General features: G+C 44.8%; 1 non-coding gene across 1 annotated transcript; it reads right to left on the minus strand.

Annotated features, from left to right (window-relative positions):
• Nucleotides 1-2,473: 2,473 nt before the first annotated feature.
• Nucleotides 2,474-2,581, minus strand: LOC120855184. Its single transcript, XR_005719161.1, has one exon. It is a non-coding gene; the product is annotated as a U6 spliceosomal RNA (small nuclear RNA).
• Nucleotides 2,582-5,579: the final 2,998 nt, after the last annotated feature.

Here is a 5,579-nt window from a genome sequence, read left to right on the forward strand (position 1 = left end):
CAGAATTGGAGTGTCTAATATTCCATTATTAAAGTGCTGATTTCAACGCCTTACCCTGGAGACTGATTTGGTAGGTCTGGAGTTTGGGGCTGCTGTCTCTTCAATCTACTACTCACAGATTCTGCACTGGAGTGGGGTTGAGAAAAAGCGGTGTTGGAACCATGGTGCTCCCCTGCCTCGGCCATCATTCTCAGCCGACTGGCTGGGTACCGAGCTCTGCTGAGAAGGGATGGTGGCTCATTCACGTCCACACTGTGGTGCTGAGTCCAGGACCTGGCACCCAGTACAGTGTCAGTAGACGGCTGGGGCATGAAAGAGTTGGAGGTGCTGTGTGAGCGGGCTTCCCTTTATTAAGTTAAAGAACTGGCTGAAAGGGCTTCCTGTCCTTGATGCTCTGTGTCGACAGTGGGCTATCCCAGGGTCCCACGTGCTGGGAGCAGAATTTAGACAGAAGGTAATGGGCAAAGAATTTTAGCCACAGAGAGAACCAGCTCCCAACAGGCAAATGATGGCCAGGCACCAAGAATTTAGGGCCCAAATCAGAATCTACATGTGGCTCAGGTAAATGTCTCTGAAATGGTAACAGAGAGGCTATCAGGCACCTCCAGAAAGGTGGGTGACAGAGCCAGGCTGGGTGATGACCAGGATGTAAGAACAGAGGTGTTGCCCTCTCTCCCACCCCGACTCCGCTTTCTTCATACCTTCCAGATTTCTTAGAGGGAAGTCAATTCCTTAAAGGCATTTTTTACTTTTTGAAGGATTTTTGGAGGCCAAAATGTTTGACCTAAATGGAGAAATTGGTTATTTCTCTGAGTAGAGATTAGGTTTTGATGGTAAAATCGTCTACCCTGCACAGCACTTTGATCAAATAAAGCACGTGTGGGTCATGTCTTCATCAAACAATGGACAAAGCCCTGAGCAGACCGTGGCTTTAGTCCTGGAAGCCCCTCGGAGCAAATGCCATGTGATTTAGGAGCTCTCTTGATAAGCTTTCTCCAGCTGAGGGATCCTTCCCACCCTGCAGAACCCATGTCTCTCGGACCATAGCAATGCACCCCCCTGCCGCGCCCACCCTGGCCCTGTGCTCTGACTCAGTGGAGTCTTTGTATTAATAACTGCAGCTAACAGCGTTACAGAGTCAAGGGGGGAAACCATCCTTATAATAATACTACCTTGTGGTTGCTGTTCTCTGACTGAACTTGAGCTTCCACATGCCTAGCATTTGGCCTGTACTGCCTCGCTTGTACCATGTAATAAGCCTTTGAGGACTCTTCCTCTACAGAGAAGAAAACTGAGCCTAGGGTGTGGGAATGGGGGGCGCGGGGTAGAGGAACCTGCCTAAGGAATCACAGCTGGTAGTCTCCTAGGTGCCCAAGCCACACTCAGTCTCTGTGCTATGCTCATCTCTACTTTTTGGCTCCCCAAATGGAATTTAAAATTAACCTGTGTTTTTGTTGATCATGACAGCAGGGCATTGTTTATTTTCTGAACTGGACTTGGGATGAGGTTGTGTCTTCCTGTGTTGATTTTGATGCTTTTCCTGATAGTGGCCCCCTGTCCTTCAAAGTGGTAGCCATCATCAAACACTTGCTTCAGAATTATAGGTAAATTCAAATGCTTCCCAGCTCAGGAGCCTCTATAAGCCTAAATGTCTTCACACAGAGTTACCTCATGTCCTATTTTTTCTCGTTCAGAAGGTTCAGACCCTAAGAATATTAAGAATCAGAAGTACAGCAGCTGTATTTTTGAGCTTTTTATTTGGGAATAATTTCAAACTTATAAAAAATGCAAAAATAAAAAAATAATACAAGAGCACCTGTATTGTCATCATTTTACTCCACTTGCTTTATTATGTGCATGTTTCTCCCCATTCCATATAAATATGTATATGAAAGAACGTGAAAGTCGCTCAGTCATATCCAACTCTTTGAGACTCCGTGGACTGTACAGTCTATGGAATTCTCCAGGCGAGAATACTGGAGTGGGGAGTCTTTCCTTTCTCCAAGGGATCTTCCCAACCCAGGGCTCCTGCATTGTAGGTGGATTCTTTACCAGCTGAGCCGCAAGGGAAGCTCATATGTATGTGCAAACACACATATATACATGTATAATAGTTAAGGAAAAAATTGTATATAACATGTAGATAACATACATGTCTATATCTATTATAATAATATATTTTTTTCTGAACAATTTGAAAATAAGTTACCAGCTTCATGGCCCTTTACCCCTGAGTGTGAATTTCCTAAGAATGACAGTGTTCTACAACATAACAATAATACTTGGCAAAGTACGTTATCTAATTTCCCTTCCATATATCAACTTTGTTAGGTGACTTATCAGTGTCTTTCCAAGCATCCCCCCTTCCAATACAGGATCCAGTGCAAAGTCAGGTCTTGGACTTTGTTGTCCTGCCTTTTACCTCCTTTAATCTGGCCTTCATGATGTCAATCCCCACTTTCCCATCACATGAACAATTTTTTTTTTCTTCAGGTATCTCTGTGTCATCTTTGTGCAGGGGCAGTGTTGATCTTTTTTCATATGGTTTCAATTTTAGTGTATTTGCTACCAAAGTGAGCACCCCACACCATTTTGTTTCGATAGCATGTTTCTCATTGTATGCATGCTTGTAGGTATTTCACGCTGGTTAGACTGAGGTTATGTGACCTCAGCCCAATTACTGCCCAGTGATCTGAGTCCTGTCCAGGTATTTGGAGCTGCATGACAATGTGATCTGCCCCACACAGATGATATAAAGCTGGACCTGGTCAAGGTGTTGTGCAGTTTCTTTATCCTGGCTGCTTTTGGGGTCTTTTTTCCCTTGCCACTAATAAGCAATGTGTGGGGAGTCACTTTAGTGAAAGTGAACTGGCTCAGTCATGTCCGACTCTTTGCGACCTCATGAACTGTAGCCTACCAGGCTCCCCCTTCCATGGGATTCTCCAGGCAAGAGTACTGGATCGGGGTGCCATTGCCTTCTCCAGGGGATCTTCCCGAGTGGTAAGGCATCGGTCTCATAAACCGAAGATGGTGGGTTCGAACCCCGTCCGTGCCTGCCCTTTGAGGGTTTGGGTTTCATCATGGGAGCTTTAGCGTCCCACGTGTGCTGCCCACTTCCTCCGTGACAGGGGAGTCACTTTAAGACTATATAATTAATATTCCAACAGTAGCTATTGTGAGGGGACTTCTCTGTGAGTTACAGGCGTGACCTCTTTTCATCCCAGGGATGCTCCTTCTGCTTCTTGTGACCACAAACCCATCTTCTCTTGGCTCAAAGCCCTCTTGGCTACGCCATATCAGAAGTGGGATCAGATCTGTAGTTTTTAATGCTGTGAGTAGGAAGCTGTGGATAGAACTGGAGCAGAGAAAAAAAGGAAGGAATTGTTAATTAGGGAATCTGCGGAGAGGGGAAAACTGCCTCCAGAACCAGGAAAGGGAAAAATGGACTGGAGGGGCTGGGAGATCAGGGAAGTTACAATCACTGAGCCATAATAGTGAAGTTTGGCCTGGTTTTGTAAAACTGAGCCCCTGTCCTCCCACACTCTGGGGTCAGTAGCCCAGGATCTTGTCTTTGTGGAGTTCACAGTTGGGTGTGGAATCCTGGACCATCTGTGGAAAGACGGCTTCTAGAGCTGGCTAGCAGCTGCCGAGGCTTCTAAAAAGACCACAAATCCAACAGTGTCATAACAAAGAAGAGCCCTGGAGGAGTCATTTGAACTCCTGTTTGGCCCCCAGCTATGCACAGCCGTTCCAGGACCAAATGGATGCCAAGGTACTGGAAACATAAAACCGTCTAACCATTCATGGAGAAATTCTACCTGGGCCCAGGGAGGTCAGGTTTTCATTCAGCTCTCTGCAAAACAAAGAAGTAAATAATAGTATTCATTATTAAATTCTATTGTATGATGGCCAAATACGCTTAAGAGGGGCCCGTTTGATTAGTGGGTCCCTGAAGAAGAGCTGCCAGGAAGCAGTGTGAAGGTTCTCCCTCTAGCTGGGGAGGCACCCAGATGGATGATGATACAAAGACACTTTTCCATCTATCCATTCATCCATTCATTCATTCTCTTAATGAATGGTTCCTGAGTAACTACCATATACCTAGAGATCCAGGGCACTGAGCTGGAGTTGGGGAGGGGAGAAAACTCTTTAATAATGAAAGGAGAAGCAGCTCTGTCCTGGTTGGGTAAAAAGAGGAAATCTTGACTTTTCCTGTCATTAAGAAAATGTTTAACCTCTAGGATATTTATAAATACAGAATCTACTGAAAGAAAATAATTTTTTTTCCTCTTACTCCAGAGAAAGGAAAGAAACACAAGCTGATCATTAATTTAAATCAACCATTAAGTCTGTGAGGTGTGGGGCTGCTAAAAGGTGGTAATTTGCTTAGCAGTCAGGTTTTGTAACTGGGAAACAGTACAGCACCCAGAGTGTTTCAATGCCTTTCTTTGCCCTCTGTCTTGAGCTTTTGGAAAATAGCTCAACTGAGCCAGAAGCTGCCCCGAGAGAAAAGCCTGGAAAGAAGCTCATGAGCAAATCTCTCTAGGGAGCAGAGAGTGGGAACTTGAGATGCAGGAGTCCCGGCCTCCCTGGGGAATCCCCCATAGACTGGAGAGAGTGCTGAGGGATGAACAGCTATCTTGTGACTGAATATCTGGGGGGAATGGAAGCAGTAGGGCCCTTCTCTGAGCCGCTGCACAGACTCCTGGGAACAGTTGAGATTTCTGCTGTTTAAGGAATGAAATGATTGGAAACTCACTCAACCATTGAAAATGCTCCCTAGGATGATACTGAAGGGTTGGGTAGGGGTTTCTCTGGGCACAGAGAAATTCTGAGGCTGGATGGTATGCAGCAGGAAGTGGTGCCATGAAAGAAGCCCCCTTGGGAGCCATTTCTGCAGGATGGGAGTGTGGTGTGTGACAGCTGCTTGTTCCCGGTGGGGAATTGGCTCACTTGAAGACAAACCTAGGAGGACAAAGGTTCTTCTTCCAGTTGAAAGCTAAGGCTGGGGCAAGACCACATGCTTTTATAATTCTTTGTAAGGAATGAGGAAATCATTGTGAAATAACCTTTTGACTGTGTCTGGCCTTTCTGTCTCTGGTCATAACAACTGACAAGCTTTTCTGGGAGATATTTCAATTATTTGCTTATCCAAGTGACTGGTTATCTTTCTAACCAAGCTGATGCCCAAGACTAGACAGAAGGAAGCAAACCTGAAGCCTAGTTTCCATGGTGGAAACCTACCAAAGGTCACCCTCACCAATATAGGACGTGGCCAAGAATCACAAAGTAAGAACAAAGCAAGCCAACAAAACATCTGAAGTTCCAAAGTCGACGTTGCAAGATGTTCCATTGATTTTATTTATGTATACTTACCTATTTTCAAAAAAGTGTGTCAGAGCAAGTTTAGATTATTCATATGTGAAATCTCTCAGGGCCCCATTCTGAATCCATTTACATACATGAACTTTATAAAGTAATTCTCACCAGTTGTCTTAGCTGTCAGGTATAAAAAGCAACAGATAGTTAAATGTGGAAGAAACTACTATAGATAGATAAAATGATAATAACAGGAAATG

Source organism: Oryx dammah, unplaced genomic scaffold (assembly GCF_014754425.2).
Source record: "Oryx dammah isolate SB20612 unplaced genomic scaffold, SCBI_Odam_1.1 HiC_scaffold_27, whole genome shotgun sequence".
Lineage (NCBI taxonomy): Eukaryota > Metazoa > Chordata > Mammalia > Artiodactyla > Bovidae > Oryx > Oryx dammah.